This window comes from Ambystoma mexicanum, chromosome 4p (assembly GCF_040938575.1).
Source record: "Ambystoma mexicanum isolate Mex_15411 chromosome 4p, UKY_AmexF1_1, whole genome shotgun sequence".
In the NCBI taxonomy this organism is placed as follows: Eukaryota; Metazoa; Chordata; class Amphibia; order Caudata; family Ambystomatidae; genus Ambystoma; species Ambystoma mexicanum.
In genome coordinates this window covers 845092094-845109517 of record NC_090927.1, presented here as the reverse complement: position 1 = coordinate 845109517, position 17424 = coordinate 845092094, and the positions used below count along the sequence as shown (strand labels likewise).

General features: G+C 47.7%; 37 non-coding genes and 24 pseudogenes across 37 annotated transcripts; all 61 read left to right on the top strand.

Annotated features, from left to right (window-relative positions):
- Positions 1-401: 401 nt before the first annotated feature.
- On the top strand, positions 402-520 carry LOC138460943 (5S ribosomal RNA). Its single transcript, XR_011263594.1, has one exon. It is a non-coding gene; the product is annotated as a 5S ribosomal RNA (ribosomal RNA).
- Positions 521-626: 106 nt separating this feature from the next.
- On the top strand, positions 627-735 carry LOC138458840 (5S ribosomal RNA; annotated as a pseudogene).
- Positions 736-841: 106 nt separating this feature from the next.
- LOC138455724 (5S ribosomal RNA) lies at positions 842-960 on the top strand (annotated as a pseudogene).
- A 106-nt stretch (positions 961-1066) lies between these two features.
- LOC138457018 (5S ribosomal RNA) lies at positions 1067-1185 on the top strand. The gene has a single exon (XR_011262169.1). It is a non-coding gene; the product is annotated as a 5S ribosomal RNA (ribosomal RNA).
- Positions 1186-1291: 106 nt separating this feature from the next.
- Positions 1292-1410, top strand: LOC138461141 (5S ribosomal RNA). The gene has a single exon (XR_011263776.1). It is a non-coding gene; the product is annotated as a 5S ribosomal RNA (ribosomal RNA).
- Positions 1411-1516: 106 nt separating this feature from the next.
- LOC138463380 (5S ribosomal RNA) lies at positions 1517-1635 on the top strand. Its single transcript, XR_011265966.1, has one exon. It is a non-coding gene; the product is annotated as a 5S ribosomal RNA (ribosomal RNA).
- Positions 1636-1741: 106 nt separating this feature from the next.
- Positions 1742-1845, top strand: LOC138459377 (5S ribosomal RNA; annotated as a pseudogene).
- Positions 1846-2308: 463 nt separating this feature from the next.
- LOC138461628 (5S ribosomal RNA) lies at positions 2309-2427 on the top strand. The gene has a single exon (XR_011264238.1). It is a non-coding gene; the product is annotated as a 5S ribosomal RNA (ribosomal RNA).
- A 106-nt stretch (positions 2428-2533) lies between these two features.
- LOC138457006 (5S ribosomal RNA) lies at positions 2534-2652 on the top strand. Its single transcript, XR_011262167.1, has one exon. It is a non-coding gene; the product is annotated as a 5S ribosomal RNA (ribosomal RNA).
- A 106-nt stretch (positions 2653-2758) lies between these two features.
- Positions 2759-2867, top strand: LOC138457995 (5S ribosomal RNA; annotated as a pseudogene).
- A 106-nt stretch (positions 2868-2973) lies between these two features.
- LOC138463255 (5S ribosomal RNA) lies at positions 2974-3092 on the top strand. The gene has a single exon (XR_011265842.1). It is a non-coding gene; the product is annotated as a 5S ribosomal RNA (ribosomal RNA).
- Positions 3093-3198: 106 nt separating this feature from the next.
- Positions 3199-3317, top strand: LOC138462051 (5S ribosomal RNA). The gene has a single exon (XR_011264654.1). It is a non-coding gene; the product is annotated as a 5S ribosomal RNA (ribosomal RNA).
- Positions 3318-3423: 106 nt separating this feature from the next.
- On the top strand, positions 3424-3532 carry LOC138457320 (5S ribosomal RNA; annotated as a pseudogene).
- A 463-nt stretch (positions 3533-3995) lies between these two features.
- LOC138461627 (5S ribosomal RNA) lies at positions 3996-4114 on the top strand. The gene has a single exon (XR_011264237.1). It is a non-coding gene; the product is annotated as a 5S ribosomal RNA (ribosomal RNA).
- Positions 4115-4220: 106 nt separating this feature from the next.
- Positions 4221-4339, top strand: LOC138463303 (5S ribosomal RNA). Its single transcript, XR_011265889.1, has one exon. It is a non-coding gene; the product is annotated as a 5S ribosomal RNA (ribosomal RNA).
- A 106-nt stretch (positions 4340-4445) lies between these two features.
- Positions 4446-4564, top strand: LOC138462304 (5S ribosomal RNA). Its single transcript, XR_011264904.1, has one exon. It is a non-coding gene; the product is annotated as a 5S ribosomal RNA (ribosomal RNA).
- Positions 4565-4670: 106 nt separating this feature from the next.
- LOC138459213 (5S ribosomal RNA) lies at positions 4671-4779 on the top strand (annotated as a pseudogene).
- A 106-nt stretch (positions 4780-4885) lies between these two features.
- On the top strand, positions 4886-4994 carry LOC138458982 (5S ribosomal RNA; annotated as a pseudogene).
- A 106-nt stretch (positions 4995-5100) lies between these two features.
- LOC138457319 (5S ribosomal RNA) lies at positions 5101-5209 on the top strand (annotated as a pseudogene).
- A 463-nt stretch (positions 5210-5672) lies between these two features.
- Positions 5673-5791, top strand: LOC138460942 (5S ribosomal RNA). The gene has a single exon (XR_011263593.1). It is a non-coding gene; the product is annotated as a 5S ribosomal RNA (ribosomal RNA).
- A 106-nt stretch (positions 5792-5897) lies between these two features.
- On the top strand, positions 5898-6006 carry LOC138459411 (5S ribosomal RNA; annotated as a pseudogene).
- Positions 6007-6112: 106 nt separating this feature from the next.
- LOC138455723 (5S ribosomal RNA) lies at positions 6113-6231 on the top strand (annotated as a pseudogene).
- A 106-nt stretch (positions 6232-6337) lies between these two features.
- Positions 6338-6456, top strand: LOC138456993 (5S ribosomal RNA). The gene has a single exon (XR_011262165.1). It is a non-coding gene; the product is annotated as a 5S ribosomal RNA (ribosomal RNA).
- A 106-nt stretch (positions 6457-6562) lies between these two features.
- On the top strand, positions 6563-6681 carry LOC138461140 (5S ribosomal RNA). The gene has a single exon (XR_011263775.1). It is a non-coding gene; the product is annotated as a 5S ribosomal RNA (ribosomal RNA).
- Positions 6682-6787: 106 nt separating this feature from the next.
- LOC138463833 (5S ribosomal RNA) lies at positions 6788-6906 on the top strand. Its single transcript, XR_011266417.1, has one exon. It is a non-coding gene; the product is annotated as a 5S ribosomal RNA (ribosomal RNA).
- Positions 6907-7012: 106 nt separating this feature from the next.
- Positions 7013-7116, top strand: LOC138459376 (5S ribosomal RNA; annotated as a pseudogene).
- Positions 7117-7579: 463 nt separating this feature from the next.
- On the top strand, positions 7580-7698 carry LOC138461626 (5S ribosomal RNA). The gene has a single exon (XR_011264236.1). It is a non-coding gene; the product is annotated as a 5S ribosomal RNA (ribosomal RNA).
- A 106-nt stretch (positions 7699-7804) lies between these two features.
- On the top strand, positions 7805-7923 carry LOC138456981 (5S ribosomal RNA). The gene has a single exon (XR_011262163.1). It is a non-coding gene; the product is annotated as a 5S ribosomal RNA (ribosomal RNA).
- A 106-nt stretch (positions 7924-8029) lies between these two features.
- Positions 8030-8138, top strand: LOC138457994 (5S ribosomal RNA; annotated as a pseudogene).
- Positions 8139-8244: 106 nt separating this feature from the next.
- On the top strand, positions 8245-8363 carry LOC138463254 (5S ribosomal RNA). Its single transcript, XR_011265841.1, has one exon. It is a non-coding gene; the product is annotated as a 5S ribosomal RNA (ribosomal RNA).
- A 106-nt stretch (positions 8364-8469) lies between these two features.
- Positions 8470-8588, top strand: LOC138462039 (5S ribosomal RNA). The gene has a single exon (XR_011264642.1). It is a non-coding gene; the product is annotated as a 5S ribosomal RNA (ribosomal RNA).
- Positions 8589-8694: 106 nt separating this feature from the next.
- LOC138457318 (5S ribosomal RNA) lies at positions 8695-8803 on the top strand (annotated as a pseudogene).
- Positions 8804-9266: 463 nt separating this feature from the next.
- On the top strand, positions 9267-9385 carry LOC138461625 (5S ribosomal RNA). Its single transcript, XR_011264235.1, has one exon. It is a non-coding gene; the product is annotated as a 5S ribosomal RNA (ribosomal RNA).
- Positions 9386-9491: 106 nt separating this feature from the next.
- Positions 9492-9610, top strand: LOC138463300 (5S ribosomal RNA). The gene has a single exon (XR_011265887.1). It is a non-coding gene; the product is annotated as a 5S ribosomal RNA (ribosomal RNA).
- Positions 9611-9716: 106 nt separating this feature from the next.
- Positions 9717-9835, top strand: LOC138462303 (5S ribosomal RNA). Its single transcript, XR_011264903.1, has one exon. It is a non-coding gene; the product is annotated as a 5S ribosomal RNA (ribosomal RNA).
- A 106-nt stretch (positions 9836-9941) lies between these two features.
- On the top strand, positions 9942-10050 carry LOC138458981 (5S ribosomal RNA; annotated as a pseudogene).
- A 106-nt stretch (positions 10051-10156) lies between these two features.
- On the top strand, positions 10157-10265 carry LOC138457317 (5S ribosomal RNA; annotated as a pseudogene).
- A 463-nt stretch (positions 10266-10728) lies between these two features.
- LOC138460940 (5S ribosomal RNA) lies at positions 10729-10847 on the top strand. Its single transcript, XR_011263592.1, has one exon. It is a non-coding gene; the product is annotated as a 5S ribosomal RNA (ribosomal RNA).
- Positions 10848-10953: 106 nt separating this feature from the next.
- On the top strand, positions 10954-11062 carry LOC138458839 (5S ribosomal RNA; annotated as a pseudogene).
- A 106-nt stretch (positions 11063-11168) lies between these two features.
- LOC138455722 (5S ribosomal RNA) lies at positions 11169-11287 on the top strand (annotated as a pseudogene).
- A 106-nt stretch (positions 11288-11393) lies between these two features.
- On the top strand, positions 11394-11512 carry LOC138454541 (5S ribosomal RNA). The gene has a single exon (XR_011261213.1). It is a non-coding gene; the product is annotated as a 5S ribosomal RNA (ribosomal RNA).
- A 106-nt stretch (positions 11513-11618) lies between these two features.
- Positions 11619-11737, top strand: LOC138461138 (5S ribosomal RNA). Its single transcript, XR_011263774.1, has one exon. It is a non-coding gene; the product is annotated as a 5S ribosomal RNA (ribosomal RNA).
- Positions 11738-11843: 106 nt separating this feature from the next.
- Positions 11844-11962, top strand: LOC138463379 (5S ribosomal RNA). The gene has a single exon (XR_011265965.1). It is a non-coding gene; the product is annotated as a 5S ribosomal RNA (ribosomal RNA).
- Positions 11963-12068: 106 nt separating this feature from the next.
- Positions 12069-12172, top strand: LOC138459375 (5S ribosomal RNA; annotated as a pseudogene).
- Positions 12173-12635: 463 nt separating this feature from the next.
- Positions 12636-12754, top strand: LOC138461623 (5S ribosomal RNA). The gene has a single exon (XR_011264234.1). It is a non-coding gene; the product is annotated as a 5S ribosomal RNA (ribosomal RNA).
- Positions 12755-12860: 106 nt separating this feature from the next.
- On the top strand, positions 12861-12979 carry LOC138456969 (5S ribosomal RNA). Its single transcript, XR_011262161.1, has one exon. It is a non-coding gene; the product is annotated as a 5S ribosomal RNA (ribosomal RNA).
- A 106-nt stretch (positions 12980-13085) lies between these two features.
- On the top strand, positions 13086-13194 carry LOC138457993 (5S ribosomal RNA; annotated as a pseudogene).
- A 106-nt stretch (positions 13195-13300) lies between these two features.
- Positions 13301-13419, top strand: LOC138463253 (5S ribosomal RNA). The gene has a single exon (XR_011265840.1). It is a non-coding gene; the product is annotated as a 5S ribosomal RNA (ribosomal RNA).
- Positions 13420-13525: 106 nt separating this feature from the next.
- Positions 13526-13644, top strand: LOC138462026 (5S ribosomal RNA). Its single transcript, XR_011264629.1, has one exon. It is a non-coding gene; the product is annotated as a 5S ribosomal RNA (ribosomal RNA).
- Positions 13645-13750: 106 nt separating this feature from the next.
- On the top strand, positions 13751-13859 carry LOC138457316 (5S ribosomal RNA; annotated as a pseudogene).
- A 463-nt stretch (positions 13860-14322) lies between these two features.
- On the top strand, positions 14323-14441 carry LOC138463737 (5S ribosomal RNA). The gene has a single exon (XR_011266323.1). It is a non-coding gene; the product is annotated as a 5S ribosomal RNA (ribosomal RNA).
- A 106-nt stretch (positions 14442-14547) lies between these two features.
- Positions 14548-14666, top strand: LOC138455861 (5S ribosomal RNA; annotated as a pseudogene).
- A 106-nt stretch (positions 14667-14772) lies between these two features.
- On the top strand, positions 14773-14881 carry LOC138458569 (5S ribosomal RNA; annotated as a pseudogene).
- Positions 14882-15344: 463 nt separating this feature from the next.
- On the top strand, positions 15345-15463 carry LOC138461784 (5S ribosomal RNA). The gene has a single exon (XR_011264391.1). It is a non-coding gene; the product is annotated as a 5S ribosomal RNA (ribosomal RNA).
- Positions 15464-15569: 106 nt separating this feature from the next.
- LOC138455299 (5S ribosomal RNA) lies at positions 15570-15687 on the top strand. The gene has a single exon (XR_011261937.1). It is a non-coding gene; the product is annotated as a 5S ribosomal RNA (ribosomal RNA).
- Positions 15688-15793: 106 nt separating this feature from the next.
- Positions 15794-15912, top strand: LOC138456957 (5S ribosomal RNA). The gene has a single exon (XR_011262159.1). It is a non-coding gene; the product is annotated as a 5S ribosomal RNA (ribosomal RNA).
- A 106-nt stretch (positions 15913-16018) lies between these two features.
- On the top strand, positions 16019-16127 carry LOC138457315 (5S ribosomal RNA; annotated as a pseudogene).
- Positions 16128-16590: 463 nt separating this feature from the next.
- LOC138461621 (5S ribosomal RNA) lies at positions 16591-16709 on the top strand. Its single transcript, XR_011264232.1, has one exon. It is a non-coding gene; the product is annotated as a 5S ribosomal RNA (ribosomal RNA).
- Positions 16710-16815: 106 nt separating this feature from the next.
- On the top strand, positions 16816-16934 carry LOC138463299 (5S ribosomal RNA). Its single transcript, XR_011265886.1, has one exon. It is a non-coding gene; the product is annotated as a 5S ribosomal RNA (ribosomal RNA).
- Positions 16935-17040: 106 nt separating this feature from the next.
- LOC138462302 (5S ribosomal RNA) lies at positions 17041-17159 on the top strand. The gene has a single exon (XR_011264902.1). It is a non-coding gene; the product is annotated as a 5S ribosomal RNA (ribosomal RNA).
- A 106-nt stretch (positions 17160-17265) lies between these two features.
- On the top strand, positions 17266-17374 carry LOC138458980 (5S ribosomal RNA; annotated as a pseudogene).
- The last annotated feature ends 50 nt before the right edge of the window (positions 17375-17424 follow it).

Genomic DNA, 17424 nt, shown 5'->3' with positions numbered 1-17424 from the left:
TCCAAAATAATTGTATCCCGTTTTATAGCGGAAATGTTGGACAACATCATGAGGGCTGGAGCTACCTTTTTACATAGAATTAGCATACAGGTAGTGTGTTCATGGGTAATAAATCGACTTTCACATGTAATGCAGTACAGAGAATATTGAGTCCTTCAAGAGGCATGAAAGAAAACCATTATTGTGTTGATTGTTCTCTCCACCTCCCTGCAACAGACACAGGATGGATGAATTAAAGTTATCCTACCAGACATAGGAGTCCTGAATGGGCCCACCAGTCTTATATATCTCGCCTGATCGAGCCTGATCGAGCGATGAGCGTGGTATCATGTTGCAAGTGGCTGCATGGCTTAGCTTACTAAATGCAAATGCATAAGAGTAATATTCTTAGCATTTCTAGAGCCTACGGCCACACCACACTGAATGCACCCGATCTCGTCTGATCTCGGAAGTTAAGCAGTGTTAGGCCTAGATAGTACCTGGATGGGAGACCGCCTGGGAATACCAGGTGCTGTAGGCTTTTTTGTGCTCCAAGTTCAGGAAGTGAGCCATTTCACAATTGCCTTTCAAAACTGCAAGGTCTAGCCGACTAGATGCTTAAAAGTACAAAACTCACAAGGCCCAGAGCCTACGGCCACACCACACTGAATGCGTCTGATCTCGGAAGCTAAGCTGTGTCGGGCCTCGTTAGTACCTGGATGGGAGACCGCCTGGGAATACCAGGTGCTGTAGGCTTTTTTGTGCTCCAAGTTCAGGAAGTGAGCCATTTCTCAATTGCCATTCAAAACTGCAAGGTCTAGCTGACTAGATGCTTAAAAGTACAAAACTCACTAGGCCCAGAGACTACGGACACACCACACTGATTGCGCCCGATCTCGTCTGATCTCGGAAACTAAGCAGTGTCGGGCCTAGTTAGTACCTGGATGGGAGACCACCTGGGAATACCAGGTGCTGTAGGTTTTTTTGTGCTCCAAGTTCAGGAAGTGAGCCATTTCACAATTGCCTTTCAAAACTGCAAGGTCTAGCCGACTAGATGCTTAAAAGTACAAAACTCACTAGGCCCAGAGCCTACGGCCACACCACACTGAATGCGCCTGATCTCGTCTGATCTCAGAAGCTAAGCAGTGTCGGGCCTAGTTAGTACCTGGATGGGAGACCGCCTGGGAATACCAGGTGCTGTAGGCTTTTTTGTACTCCAAGTTCAGGAAGTGAGCCATTTCTCAATTGCCTTTCAAAACTGCAAGGTCTAGCCGACTAGATGCTTAAAAGTACAAAACTCACAAGGCCCAGAGCCTACGGCCACACCACACTGAATGCGCCCGATCTCGTCTGATCTCGGAAGCTAAGCAGTGTCGGGCCTTGTTAGTACCTGGATGGGAGACCGCCTGGGAATACCAGGTGCTGTAGGCTTTTTTGTGCTCCAAGTTCAGGAAGTGAGCCCTTTCTCAATTGCCTTTTAAAACTGCAAGGTCTAGCCGACTAGATGCTTAAAAGTACAAAACTCACAAGGCCCAGAGCCTATGGCCACACCACACTGAATGCGCCTGATCTCGTCTGATCTCAGAAGCTAAGCAGTGTCGGGCCTCGTTAGTACCTGGATGGGAGACCGCCTGGGAATACCAGGTGCTGTAGGCTTTTTTGTGCTCCAAGTTCAGGAAGTGAGCCATTTCACAATTGCCTTTCAAAACTGCAAGGTCTAGCCGACTAGATGCTTAAAAGTACAAAACTCACTAGGCCCAGAGCCTACGGCCACACCACACTGAATGCACCCAGGAAGCTAAGCAGGGTCGGGCCTAGTTAGTACCTGGATGGGAGACTGCCTGGGAATACCAGGTGCTGTAGGCTTTTTTGTGCTCCATGATTAGTAATTGCGCAACTTCTCAATTATTTTTCAAATTTGGTATGTTTCCAAAATAATTGTATCCCGTTTTATAGCGGAAATGTTGGACAACATCATGAGGGCTGGAGCTACCTTTTTACATAGAATTAGCATACAGGTAGTGTGTTCATGGGTAATAAATCGACTTTCACATGTAATGCAGTACAGAGAATATTGAGTCCTTCAAGAGGCATGAAAGAAACCCATTATTGCGTTGATTGTTCTCTCCACCTCCCTGCAACAGACACAGGATGGATGAATTAAAGTTATCCTACCAGACATAGGAGTCCTGAATGGGCCCACCAGTCTTATATATCTCGCCTGATCGAGCCTGATCGAGCGATGAGCGTGGTATCATGTTGCAAGTGGCTGCATGGCTTAGCTTACTAAATGCAAATGCATAAGAGTAATATTCTTAGCATTCCTAGAGCCTACGGCCACACCACACTGAATGCACCCGATCTCGTCTGATCTCGGAAGTTAAGCAGTGTCAGGCCTAGTTAGTACCTGGATGGGAGACCGCCTGGGAATACCAGGTGCTGTAGGCTTTTTTGTGCTCCAAGTTCAGGAAGTGAGCCCTTTCTCAATTGCCTTTTAAAACTGCAAGGTCTAGCCGACTAGATGCTTAAAAGTACAAAACTCACTGGGCCCAGAGCCTACGGCCACACCACACTGAATGCGCCTGATCTCGTCTGATCTCAGAAGCTAAGCAGTGTCGGGCCTAGTTAGTACCTGGATGGGAGACCGCCTGGGAATACCAGGTGCTGTAGGCTTTTTTGTGCTCCAAGTTCAGGAAGTGAGCCATTTCACAATTGCCTTTCAAAACTGCAAGGTCTAGCCGACTAGATGCTTAAAAGTACAAAACTCACAAGGCCCAGAGCCTACGGCCACACCACACTGAATGCGTCTGATCTCGGAAGCTAAGCAGTGTCGGGCCTCGTTAGTACCTGGATGGGAGACCGCCTGGGAATACCAGGTGCTGTAGGCTTTTTTGTGCTCCAAGTTCAGGAAGTGAGCCATTTCACAATTGCCTTTCAAAACTGCAAGGTCTAGCCGACTAGATGCTTAAAAGTACAAAACTCACTAGGCCCAGACCCTACGGCCACACCACACTGAATGCGCCTGATCTCGTCTGATCTCAGAAGCTAAGCAGTGTCGGGCCTAGTTAGTACCTGGATGGGAGACCGCCTGGGAATACCAGGTGCTGTAGGCTTTTTTGTACTCCAAGTTCAGGAAGTGAGCCATTTCTCAATTGCCTTTCAAAACTGCAAGGTCTAGCCGACTAGATGCTTAAAAGTACAAAACTCACAAGGCCCAGAGCCTACGGCCACACCACACTGAATGCGCCCGATCTCGTCTGATCTCGGAAGCTAAGCAGTGTCGGGCCTAGTTAGTACCTGGATGGGAGACCGCCTGGGAATACCAGGTGCTGTAGGCTTTTTTGTACTCCAAGTTCAGGAAGTGAGCCATTTCTCAATTGCCTTTCAAAACTGCAAGGTCTAGCCGACTAGATGCTTAAAAGTACAAAACTCACTAGGCCCAGAGCCTACGGCCACACCACACTGAATGCGCCCGATCTCGGAAGCTAAGCAGGGTCGGGCCTAGTTAGTACCTGGATGGGAGACTGCCTGGGAATACCAGGTGCTGTAGGCTTTTTTGTGCTCCATGATTAGTAATTGCGCAACTTCTCAATTATTTTTCAAATTTGGTATGTTTCCAAAATAATTGTATCCCGTTTTATAGCGGAAATGTTGGACAACATCATGAGGGCTGGAGCTACCTTTTTACATAGAATTAGCATACAGGTAGTGTGTTCATGGGTAATAAATCGACTTTCACATGTAATGCAGTACAGAGAATATTGAGTCCTTCAAGAGGCATGAAAGAAAACCATTATTGTGTTGATTGTTCTCTCCACCTCCCTGCAACAGACACAGGATGGATGAATTAAAGTTATCCTACCAGACATAGGAGTCCTGAATGGGCCCACCAGTCTTATATATCTCGCCTGATCGAGCCTGATCGAGCGATGAGCGTGGTATCATGTTGCAAGTGGCTGCATGGCTTAGCTTACTAAATGCAAATGCATAAGAGTAATATTCTTAGCATTCCTAGAGCCTACGGCCACACCACACTGAATGCACCCGATCTCGTCTGATCTCGGAAGTTAAGCAGTGTCAGGCCTAGTTAGTACCTGGATGGGAGACCGCCTGGGAATACCAGGTGCTGTAGGCTTTTTTGTGCTCCAAGTTCAGGAAGTGAGCCATTTCACAATTGCCTTTCAAAACTGCAAGGTCTAGCCGACTAGATGCTTAAAAGTACAAAACTCACTAGGCCCAGAGCCTACGGCCACACCACACTGAATGCGCCTGATCTCGTCTGATCTCAGAAGCTAAGCAGTGTCGGGCCTAGTTAGTACCTGGATAGGAGACCGCCTGGGAATACCAGGTGCTGTAGGCTTTTTTGTACTCCAAGTTCAGGAAGTGAGCCATTTCTCAATTGCCTTTCAAAACTGCAAGGTCTAGCCGACTAGATGCTTAAAAGTACAAAACTCACAAGGCCCAGAGCCTACGGCCACACCACACTGAATGCGCCCGATCTCGTCTGATCTCGGAAGCTAAGCAGTGTCGGGCCTCGTTAGTACCTGGATGGGAGACCGCCTGGGAATACCAGGTGCTGTAGGCTTTTTTGTGCTCCAAGTTCAGGAAGTGAGCCATTTCACAATTGCCTTTCAAAACTGCAAGGTCTAGCCGACTAGATGCTTAAAAGTACAAAACTCACAAGGCTCAGAGCCTACGGCCACACCACACTGAATGCGTCTGATCTTGGAAGCTAAGCAGTGTCGGGCCTCGTTAGTACCTCGATGGGAGACCGCCTGGGAATACCAGGTGCTGTAGGCTTTTTTGTGCTCCAAGTTCAGGAAGTGAGCCATTTCACAATTGCCTTTCAAAACTGCAAGGTCTAGCCGACTAGATGCTTAAAAGTACAAAACTCACAAGGCTCAGAGCCTACGGCCACACCACACTGAATGCGTCTGATCTTGGAAGCTAAGCAGTGTCGGGCCTCGTTAGTACCTGGATGGGAGACCGCCTGGGAATACCAGGTGCTGTAGGCTTTTTTGTGCTCCAAGTTCAGGAAGTGAGCCATTTCACAATTGCCTTTCAAAACTGCATGGTCTAGCCGACTAGATGCTTAAAAGTACAAAACTCACTAGGCCCAGAGCCTACGGCCACACCACACTGAATGCGCCCGATCTCGGAAGCTAAGCAGGGTCGGGCCTAGTTAGTACCTGGATGGGAGACTGCCTGGGAATACCAGGTGCTGTAGGCTTTTTTGTGCTCCATGATTAGTAATTGCGCAACTTCTCAATTATTTTTCAAATTTGGTATGTTTCCAAAATAATTGTATCCCGTTTTATAGCGGAAATGTTGGACAACATCATGAGGGCTGGAGCTACCTTTTTACATAGAATTAGCATACAGGTAGTGTGTTCATGGGTAATAAATCGACTTTCACATGTAATGCAGTACAGAGAATATTGAGTCCTTCAAGAGGCATGAAAGAAAACCATTATTGTGTTGATTGTTCTCTCCACCTCCCTGCAACAGACACAGGATGGATGAATTAAAGTTATCCTACCAGACATAGGAGTCCTGAATGGGCCCACCAGTCTTATATATCTCGCCTGATCGAGCCTGATCGAGCGATGAGCGTGGTATCATGTTGCAAGTGGCTGCATGGCTTAGCTTACTAAATGCAAATGCATAAGAGTAATATTCTTAGCATTTCTAGAGCCTACGGCCACACCACACTGAATGCACCCGATCTCGTCTGATCTCGGAAGTTAAGCAGTGTTAGGCCTAGATAGTACCTGGATGGGAGACCGCCTGGGAATACCAGGTGCTGTAGGCTTTTTTGTGCTCCAAGTTCAGGAAGTGAGCCATTTCACAATTGCCTTTCAAAACTGCAAGGTCTAGCCGACTAGATGCTTAAAAGTACAAAACTCACAAGGCCCAGAGCCTACGGCCGCACCACACTGAATGCGTCTGATCTCGGAAGCTAAGCTGTGTCGGGCCTCGTTAGTACCTGGATGGGAGACCGCCTGGGAATACCAGGTGCTGTAGGCTTTTTTGTGCTCCAAGTTCAGGAAGTGAGCCATTTCTCAATTGCCATTCAAAACTGCAAGGTCTAGCTGACTAGATGCTTAAAAGTACAAAACTCACTAGGCCCAGAGACTACGGACACACCACACTGATTGCGCCCGATCTCGTCTGATCTCGGAAACTAAGCAGTGTCGGGCCTAGTTAGTACCTGGATGGGAGACCACCTGGGAATACCAGGTGCTGTAGGTTTTTTTGTGCTCCAAGTTCAGGAAGTGAGCCATTTCACAATTGCCTTTCAAAACTGCAAGGTCTAGCCGACTAGATGCTTAAAAGTACAAAACTCACTAGGCCCAGAGCCTACGGCCACACCACACTGAATGCGCCTGATCTCGTCTGATCTCAGAAGCTAAGCAGTGTCGGGCCTAGTTAGTACCTGGATGGGAGACCGCCTGGGAATACCAGGTGCTGTAGGCTTTTTTGTACTCCAAGTTCAGGAAGTGAGCCATTTCTCAATTGCCTTTCAAAACTGCAAGGTCTAGCCGACTAGATGCTTAAAAGTACAAAACTCACAAGGCCCAGAGCCTACGGCCACACCACACTGAATGCGCCCGATCTCGTCTGATCTCGGAAGCTAAGCAGTGTCGGGCCTTGTTAGTACCTGGATGGGAGACCGCCTGGGAATACCAGGTGCTGTAGGCTTTTTTGTGCTCCAAGTTCAGGAAGTGAGCCCTTTCTCAATTGCCTTTTAAAACTGCAAGGTCTAGCCGACTAGATGCTTAAAAGTACAAAACTCACAAGGCCCAGAGCCTATGGCCACACCACACTGAATGCGCCTGATCTCGTCTGATCTCAGAAGCTAAGCAGTGTCGGGCCTCGATAGTACCTGGATGGGAGACCGCCTGGGAATACCAGGTGCTGTAGGCTTTTTTGTGCTCCAAGTTCAGGAAGTGAGCCATTTCACAATTGCCTTTCAAAACTGCAAGGTCTAGCCGACTAGATGCTTAAAAGTACAAAACTCACTAGGCCCAGAGCCTACGGCCACACCACACTGAATGCACCCAGGAAGCTAAGCAGGGTCGGGCCTAGTTAGTACCTGGATGGGAGACTGCCTGGGAATACCAGGTGCTGTAGGCTTTTTTGTGCTCCATGATTAGTAATTGCGCAACTTCTCAATTATTTTTCAAATTTGGTATGTTTCCAAAATAATTGTATCCCGTTTTATAGCGGAAATGTTGGACAACATCATGAGGGCTGGAGCTACCTTTTTACATAGAATTAGCATACAGGTAGTGTGTTCATGGGTAATAAATCGACTTTCACATGTAATGCAGTACAGAGAATATTGAGTCCTTCAAGAGGCATGAAAGAAACCCATTATTGCGTTGATTGTTCTCTCCACCTCCCTGCAACAGACACAGGATGGATGAATTAAAGTTATCCTACCAGACATAGGAGTCCTGAATGGGCCCACCAGTCTTATATATCTCGCCTGATCGAGCCTGATCGAGCGATGAGCGTGGTATCATGTTGCAAGTGGCTGCATGGCTTAGCTTACTAAATGCAAATGCATAAGAGTAATATTCTTAGCATTCCTAGAGCCTACGGCCACACCACACTGAATGCACCCGATCTCGTCTGATCTCGGAAGTTAAGCAGTGTCAGGCCTAGTTAGTACCTGGATGGGAGACCGCCTGGGAATACCAGGTGCTGTAGGCTTTTTTGTGCTCCAAGTTCAGGAAGTGAGCCCTTTCTCAATTGCCTTTTAAAACTGCAAGGTCTAGCCGACTAGATGCTTAAAAGTACAAAACTCACTGGGCCCAGAGCCTACGGCCACACCACACTGAATGCGCCTGATCTCGTCTGATCTCAGAAGCTAAGCAGTGTCGGGCCTAGTTAGTACCTGGATGGGAGACCGCCTGGGAATACCAGGTGCTGTAGGCTTTTTTGTGCTCCAAGTTCAGGAAGTGAGCCATTTCACAATTGCCTTTCAAAACTGCAAGGTCTAGCCGACTAGATGCTTAAAAGTACAAAACTCACAAGGCCCAGAGCCTACGGCCACACCACACTGAATGCGTCTGATCTCGGAAGCTAAGCAGTGTCGGGCCTCGTTAGTACCTGGATGGGAGACCGCCTGGGAATACCAGGTGCTGTAGGCTTTTTTGTGCTCCAAGTTCAGGAAGTGAGCCATTTCACAATTGCCTTTCAAAACTGCAAGGTCTAGCCGACTAGATGCTTAAAAGTACAAAACTCACTAGGCCCAGACCCTACGGCCACACCACACTGAATGCGCCTGATCTCGTCTGATCTCAGAAGCTAAGCAGTGTCGGGCCTAGTTAGTACCTGGATGGGAGACCGCCTGGGAATACCAGGTGCTGTAGGCTTTTTTGTACTCCAAGTTCAGGAAGTGAGCCATTTCTCAATTGCCTTTCAAAACTGCAAGGTCTAGCCGACTAGATGCTTAAAAGTACAAAACTCACAAGGCCCAGAGCCTACGGCCACACCACACTGAATGCGCCCGATCTCGTCTGATCTCGGAAGCTAAGCAGTGTCGGGCCTAGTTAGTACCTGGATGGGAGACCGCCTGGGAATACCAGGTGCTGTAGGCTTTTTTGTACTCCAAGTTCAGGAAGTGAGCCATTTCTCAATTGCCTTTCAAAACTGCAAGGTCTAGCCGACTAGATGCTTAAAAGTACAAAACTCACTAGGCCCAGAGCCTACGGCCACACCACACTGAATGCGCCCGATCTCGGAAGCTAAGCAGGGTCGGGCCTAGTTAGTACCTGGATGGGAGACTGCCTGGGAATACCAGGTGCTGTAGGCTTTTTTGTGCTCCATGATTAGTAATTGCGCAACTTCTCAATTATTTTTCAAATTTGGTATGTTTCCAAAATAATTGTATCCCGTTTTATAGCGGAAATGTTGGACAACATCATGAGGGCTGGAGCTACCTTTTTACATAGAATTAGCATACAGGTAGTGTGTTCATGGGTAATAAATCGACTTTCACATGTAATGCAGTACAGAGAATATTGAGTCCTTCAAGAGGCATGAAAGAAAACCATTATTGTGTTGATTGTTCTCTCCACCTCCCTGCAACAGACACAGGATGGATGAATTAAAGTTATCCTACCAGACATAGGAGTCCTGAATGGGCCCACCAGTCTTATATATCTCGCCTGATCGAGCCTGATCGAGCGATGAGCGTGGTATCATGTTGCAAGTGGCTGCATGGCTTAGCTTACTAAATGCAAATGCATAAGAGTAATATTCTTAGCATTCCTAGAGCCTACGGCCACACCACACTGAATGCACCCGATCTCGTCTGATCTCGGAAGTTAAGCAGTGTCAGGCCTAGTTAGTACCTGGATGGGAGACCGCCTGGGAATACCAGGTGCTGTAGGCTTTTTTGTGCTCCAAGTTCAGGAAGTGAGCCATTTCACAATTGCCTTTCAAAACTGCAAGGTCTAGCCGACTAGATGCTTAAAAGTACAAAACTCACTAGGCCCAGAGCCTACGGCCACACCACACTGAATGCGCCTGATCTCGTCTGATCTCAGAAGCTAAGCAGTGTCGGGCCTAGTTAGTACCTGGATAGGAGACCGCCTGGGAATACCAGGTGCTGTAGGCTTTTTTGTACTCCAAGTTCAGGAAGTGAGCCATTTCTCAATTGCCTTTCAAAACTGCAAGGTCTAGCCGACTAGATGCTTAAAAGTACAAAACTCACAAGGCCCAGAGCCTACGGCCACACCACACTGAATGCGCCCGATCTCGTCTGATCTCGGAAGCTAAGCAGTGTCGGGCCTCGTTAGTACCTGGATGGGAGACCGCCTGGGAATACCAGGTGCTGTAGGCTTTTTTGTGCTCCAAGTTCAGGAAGTGAGCCATTTCACAATTGCCTTTCAAAACTGCAAGGTCTAGCCGACTAGATGCTTAAAAGTACAAAACTCACAAGGCTCAGAGCCTACGGCCACACCACACTGAATGCGTCTGATCTTGGAAGCTAAGCAGTGTCGGGCCTCGTTAGTACCTGGATGGGAGACCGCCTGGGAATACCAGGTGCTGTAGGCTTTTTTGTGCTCCAAGTTCAGGAAGTGAGCCATTTCACAATTGCCTTTCAAAACTGCAAGGTCTAGCCGACTAGATGCTTAAAAGTACAAAACTCACTAGGCCCAGAGCCTACGGCCACACCACACTGAATGCGCCCGATCTCGGAAGCTAAGCAGGGTCGGGCCTAGTTAGTACCTGGATGGGAGACTGCCTGGGAATACCAGGTGCTGTAGGCTTTTTTGTGCTCCATGATTAGTAATTGCGCAACTTCTCAATTATTTTTCAAATTTGGTATGTTTCCAAAATAATTGTATCCCGTTTTATAGCGGAAATGTTGGACAACATCATGAGGGCTGGAGCTACCTTTTTACATAGAATTAGCATACAGGTAGTGTGTTCATGGGTAATAAATCGACTTTCACATGTAATGCAGTACAGAGAATATTGAGTCCTTCAAGAGGCATGAAAGAAAACCATTATTGTGTTGATTGTTCTCTCCACCTCCCTGCAACAGACACAGGATGGATGAATTAAAGTTATCCTACCAGACATAGGAGTCCTGAATGGGCCCACCAGTCTTATATATCTCGCCTGATCGAGCCTGATCGAGCGATGAGCGTGGTATCATGTTGCAAGTGGCTGCATGGCTTAGCTTACTAAATGCAAATGCATAAGAGTAATATTCTTAGCATTTCTAGAGCCTACGGCCACACCACACTGAATGCACCCGATCTCGTCTGATCTCGGAAGTTAAGCAGTGTTAGGCCTAGATAGTACCTGGATGGGAGACCGCCTGGGAATACCAGGTGCTGTAGGCTTTTTTGTGCTCCAAGTTCAGGAAGTGAGCCATTTCACAATTGCCTTTCAAAACTGCAAGGTCTAGCCGACTAGATGCTTAAAAGTACAAAACTCACAAGGCCCAGAGCCTACGGCCACACCACACTGAATGCGTCTGATCTCGGAAGCTAAGCTGTGTCGGGCCTCGTTAGTACCTGGATGGGAGACCGCCTGGGAATACCAGGTGCTGTAGGCTTTTTTGTGCTCCAAGTTCAGGAAGTGAGCCATTTCTCAATTGCCATTCAAAACTGCAAGGTCTAGCTGACTAGATGCTTAAAAGTACAAAACTCACTAGGCCCAGAGACTACGGACACACCACACTGATTGCGCCCGATCTCGTCTGATCTCGGAAACTAAGCAGTGTCGGGCCTAGTTAGTACCTGGATGGGAGACCACCTGGGAATACCAGGTGCTGTAGGTTTTTTTGTGCTCCAAGTTCAGGAAGTGAGCCATTTCACAATTGCCTTTCAAAACTGCAAGGTCTAGCCGACTAGATGCTTAAAAGTACAAAACTCACTAGGCCCAGAGCCTACGGCCACACCACACTGAATGCGCCTGATCTCGTCTCATCTCAGAAGCTAAGCAGTGTCGGGCCTAGTTAGTACCTGGATGGGAGACCGCCTGGGAATACCAGGTGCTGTAGGCTTTTTTGTACTCCAAGTTCAGGAAGTGAGCCATTTCTCAATTGCCTTTCAAAACTGCAAGGTCTAGCCGACTAGATGCTTAAAAGTACAAAACTCACAAGGCCCAGAGCCTACGGCCACACCACACTGAATGCGCCCGATCTCGTCTGATCTCGGAAGCTAAGCAGTGTCGGGCCTTGTTAGTACCTGGATGGGAGACCGCCTGGGAATACCAGGTGCTGTAGGCTTTTTTGTGCTCCAAGTTCAGGAAGTGAGCCCTTTCTCAATTGCCTTTTAAAACTGCAAGGTCTAGCCGACTAGATGCTTAAAAGTACAAAACTCACAAGGCCCAGAGCCTATGGCCACACCACACTGAATGCGCCTGATCTCGTCTGATCTCAGAAGCTAAGCAGTGTCGGGCCTCGTTAGTACCTGGATGGGAGACCGCCTGGGAATACCAGGTGCTGTAGGCTTTTTTGTGCTCCAAGTTCAGGAAGTGAGCCATTTCACAATTGCCTTTCAAAACTGCAAGGTCTAGCCGACTAGATGCTTAAAAGTACAAAACTCACTAGGCCCAGAGCCTACGGCCACACCACACTGAATGCACCCAGGAAGCTAAGCAGGGTCGGGCCTAGTTAGTACCTGGATGGGAGACTGCCTGGGAATACCAGGTGCTGTAGGCTTTTTTGTGCTCCATGATTAGTAATTGCGCAACTTCTCAATTATTTTTCAAATTTGGTATGTTTCCAAAATAATTGTATCCCGTTTTATAGCGGAAATGTTGGACAACATCATGAGGGCTGGAGCTACCTTTTTACATAGAATTAGCATACAGGTAGTGTGTTCATGGGTAATAAATCGACTTTCACATGTAATGCAGTACAGAGAATATTGAGTCCTTCAAGAGGCATGAAAGAAACCCATTATTGCGTTGATTGTTCTCTCCACCTCCCTGCAACAGACACAGGATGGATGAATTAAAGTTATCCTACCAGACATAGGAGTCCTGAATGGGCCCACCAGTCTTATATATCTCGCCTGATCGAGCCTGATCGAGCGATGAGCGTGGTATCATGTTGCAAGTGGCTGCATGGCTTAGCTTACTAAATGCAAATGCATAAGAGTAATATTCTTAGCATTCCTAGAGCCTACGGCCACACCACACTGAATGCACCCGATCTCGTCTGATCTCGGAAGTTAAGCAGTGTCAGGCCTAGTTAGTACCTGGATGGGAGACCGCCTGGGAATACCAGGTGCTGTAGGCTTTTTTGTGCTCCAAGTTCAGGAAGTGAGCCCTTTCTCAATTGCCTTTTAAAACTGCAAGGTCTAGCCGACTAGATGCTTAAAAGTACAAAACTCACTGGGCCCAGAGCCTACGGCCACACCACACTGAATGCGCCTGATCTCGTCTGATCTCAGAAGCTAAGCAGTGTCGGGCCTAGTTAGTACCTGGATGGGAGACCGCCTGGGAATACCAGGTGCTGTAGGCTTTTTTGTGCTCCAAGTTCAGGAAGTGAGCCATTTCACAATTGCCTTTCAAAACTGCAAGGTCTAGCCGACTAGATGCTTAAAAGTACAAAACTCACAAGGCCCAGAGCCTACGGCCACACCACACTGAATGCGTCTGATCTCGGAAGCTAAGCAGTGTCGGGCCTCGTTAGTACCTGGATGGGAGACCGCCTGGGAATACCAGGTGCTGTAGGCTTTTTTGTGCTCCAAGTTCAGGAAGTGAGCCATTTCACAATTGCCTTTCAAAACTGCAAGGTCTAGCCGACTAGATGCTTAAAAGTACAAAACTCACTAGGCCCAGACCCTACGGCCACACCACACTGAATGCGCCTGATCTCGTCTGATCTCAGAAGCTAAGCAGTGTCGGGCCTAGTTAGTACCTGGATGGGAGACCGCCTGGGAATACCAGGTGCTGTAGGCTTTTTTGTACTCCAAGTTCAGGAAGTGAGCCATTTCTCAATTGCCTTTCAAAACTGCAAGGTCTAGCCGACTAGATGCTTAAAAGTACAAAACTCACAAGGCCCAGAGCCTACGGCCACACCACACTGAATGCGCCCGATCTCGTCTGATCTCGGAAGCTAAGCAGTGTCGGGCCTAGTTAGTACCTGGATGGGAGACCGCCTGGGAATACCAGGTGCTGTAGGCTTTTTTGTACTCCAAGTTCAGGAAGTGAGCCATTTCTCAATTGCCTTTCAAAACTGCAAGGTCTAGCCGACTAGATGCTTAAAAGTACAAAACTCACTAGGCCCAGAGCCTACGGCCACACCACACTGAATGCGCCCGATCTCGGAAGCTAAGCAGGGTCGGGCCTAGTTAGTACCTGGATGGGAGACTGCCTGGGAATACCAGGTGCTGTAGGCTTTTTTGTGCTCCATGATTAGTAATTGCGCAACTTCTCAATTATTTTTCAAATTTGGTATGTTTCCAAAATAATTGTATCCCGTTTTATAGCGGAAATGTTGGACAACATCATGAGGGCTGGAGCTACCTTTTTACATAGAATTAGCATACAGGTAGTGTGTTCATGGGTAATAAATCGACTTTCACATGTAATGCAGTACAGAGAATATTGAGTCCTTCAAGAGGCATGAAAGAAAACCATTATTGTGTTGATTGTTCTCTCCACCTCCCTGCAACAGACACAGGATGGATGAATTAAAGTTATCCTACCAGACATAGGAGTCCTGAATGGGCCCACCAGTCTTATATATCTCGCCTGATCGAGCCTGATCGAGCGATGAGCGTGGTATCATGTTGCAAGTGGCTGCATGGCTTAGCTTACTAAATGCAAATGCATAAGAGTAATATTCTTAGCATTCCTAGAGCCTACGGCCACACCACACTGAATGCACCCGATCTCGTCTGATCTTGGAAGTTAAGCAGTGTCAGGCCTAGTTAGTACCTGGATGGGAGACCGCCTGGGAATACCAGGTGCTGTAGGCTTTTTTGTGCTCCAAGTTCAGGAAGTGAGCCCTTTCTCAATTGCCTTTTAAAACTGCAAGGTCTAGCCGACTAGATGCTTAAAAGTACAAAACTCACAAGGCCCAGAGCCTACGGCCACACCACACTGAATGCGCCCGATCTCGTCTGATCTTGGAAGCTAAGCAGTGTCTGGCCCCCTTAGTACCTGGATGGGAGACCGCCTGGGAATACCAGGTGCTGTAGGCTTTTTTGTGCTCCAAGTTCAGGAAGTGAGCCATTTCACAATTGCCTTTCAAAACTGCAAGGTCTAGCCGACTAGATGCTTAAAAGTACAAAACTCACTAGGCCCAGAGCCTACGGCCACACCACACTGAATGCGCCCGATCTCAGAAGCTAAGCAGGGTCGGGCCTAGTTAGTACCTGGATGGGAGACTGCCTGGGAATACCAGGTGCTGTAGGCTTTTTTGTGCTCCATGATTAGTAATTGCGCAACTTCTCAATTATTTTTCAAATTTGGTATGTTTCCAAAATAATTGTATCCCGTTTTATAGCGGAAATGTTGGACAACATCATGAGGGCTGGAGCTACCTTTTTACATAGAATTAGCATACAGGTAGTGTGTTCATGGGTAATAAATCGACTTTCACATGTAATGCAGTACAGAGAATATTGAGTCCTTCAAGAGGCATGAAAGAAAACCATTATTGTGTTGATTGTTCTCTCCACCTCCCTGCAACAGACACAGGATGGATGAATTAAAGTTATCCTACCAGACATAGGAGTCCTGAATGGGCCCACCAGTCTTATATATCTCGCCTGATCGAGCCTGATCGAGCGATGAGCGTGGTATCATGTTGCAAGTGGCTGCATGGCTTAGCTTACTAAATGCAAATGCATAAGAGTAATATTCTTAGCATTTCTAGAGCCTATGGCCACACCACACTGAATGCACCCGATCTCGTCTGATCTCGGAAGTTAAGCAGTGTTAGGCCTAGTTAGTACCTGGATGGGAGACCGCCTGGGAATACCAGGTGCTGTAGGCTTTTTTGTGTTCCAAGTTCAGGAAGTGAGCCATTTCACAATTGCCTTTCAAAACTGCAAGGTCTAGCCGACTAGATGCTTAAAAGTACAAAACTCACAAGGCCCAGAGCCTACGCCACACCACACTGAATGCGCCCGATCTCGTCTGATCTCGGAAGCTAAGCAGTGTCGGGCCTCGTTAGTACCTGGATGGGAGACCGCCTGGGAATACCAGGTGCTGTAGGCTTTTTTGTGCTCCAAGTTCAGGAAGTGAGCCATTTCACAATTGCCTTTCAAAACTGCAAGGTCTAGCCGACTAGATGCTTAAAAGTACAAAACTCACTAGGCCCAGAGCCTACGGCCACACCACACTGAATGCGCCTGATCTCGTCTGATCTCAGAAGCTAAGCAGTGTCGGGCCTAGTTAGTACCTGGATGGGAGACCGCCTGGGAATACCAGGTGCTGTAGGCTTTTTTCTACTCCAAGTTCAGGAAGTGAGCCATTTCTCAATTGCCTTTCAAAACTGCAAGGTCTAGCCGACTAGATGCTTAAAAGTACAAAACTCACAAGGCCCAGAGCCTACGGCCACACCACACTGAATGCGCCCGATCTCGGAAGCTAAGCAGGGTCGGGCCTAGTTAGTACCTGGATGGGAGACTGCCTGGGAATACCAGGTGCTGTAGGCTTTTTTGTGCTCCATGATTAGTAATTGCGCAACTTCTCAATTATTTTTCAAATTTGGTATGTTTCCAAAATAATTGTATCCCGTTTTATAGCGGAAATGTTGGACAACATCATGAGGGCTGGAGCTACCTTTTTACATAGAATTAGCATACAGGTAGTGTGTTCATGGGTAATAAATCGACTTTCACATGTAATGCAGTACAGAGAATATTGAGTCCTTCAAGAGGCATGAAAGAAAACCATTATTGTGTTGATTGTTCTCTCCACCTCCCTGCAACAGACACAGGATGGATGAATTAAAGTTATCCTACCAGACATAGGAGTCCTGAATGGGCCCACCAGTCTTATATATCTCGCCTGATCGAGCCTGATCGAGCGATGAGCGTGGTATCATGTTGCAAGTGGCTGCATGGCTTAGCTTACTAAATGCAAATGCATAAGAGTAATATTCTTAGCATTCCTAGAGCCTACGGCCACACCACACTGAATGCACCCGATCTCGTCTGATCTCGGAAGTTAAGCAGTGTCAGGCCTAGTTAGTACCTGGATGGGAGACCGCCTGGGAATACCAGGTGCTGTAGGCTTTTTTGTGCTCCAAGTTCAGGAAGTGAGCCATTTCACAATTGCCTTTCAAAACTGCAAGGTCTAGCCGACTAGATGCTTAAAAGTACAAAACTCACTAGGCCCAGAGCCTACGGCCACACCACACTGAATGCGCCTGATCTCGTCTGATCTCAGAAGCTAAGCAGTGTCGGGCCTAGTTAGTACCTGGATAGGAGACCGCCTGGGAATACCAGGTGCTGTAGGCTTTTTTGTACTCCAAGTTCAGGAAGTGAGCCATTTCTCAATTGCCTTTCAAAACTGCAAGGTCTAGCCGACTAGATGCTTAAAAGTACAAAACTCACAAGGCCCAGAGCCTACGGCCACACCACACTGAATGCGCCCGATCTCGTCTGATCTCGGAAGCTAAGCAGTGTCGGGCCTCGTTAGTACCTGGATGGGAGACCGCCTGGGAATACCAGGTGCTGTAGGCTTTTTTGTGCTCCAAGTTCAGGAAGTGAGCCATTTCACAATTGCCTTTCAAAACTGCAAGGTCTAGCCGACTAGATGCTTAAAAGTACAAAACTCACAAGGCCCAGAGCCTACGGCCACACCACACTGAATGCGTCTGATCTTGGAAGCTAAGCAGTGTCGGGCCTCGTTAGTACCTGGATGGGAGACCGCCTGGGAATACCAGGTGCTGTAGGCTTTTTTGTGCTCCAAGTTCAGGAAGTGAGCCATTTCACAATTGCCTTTCAA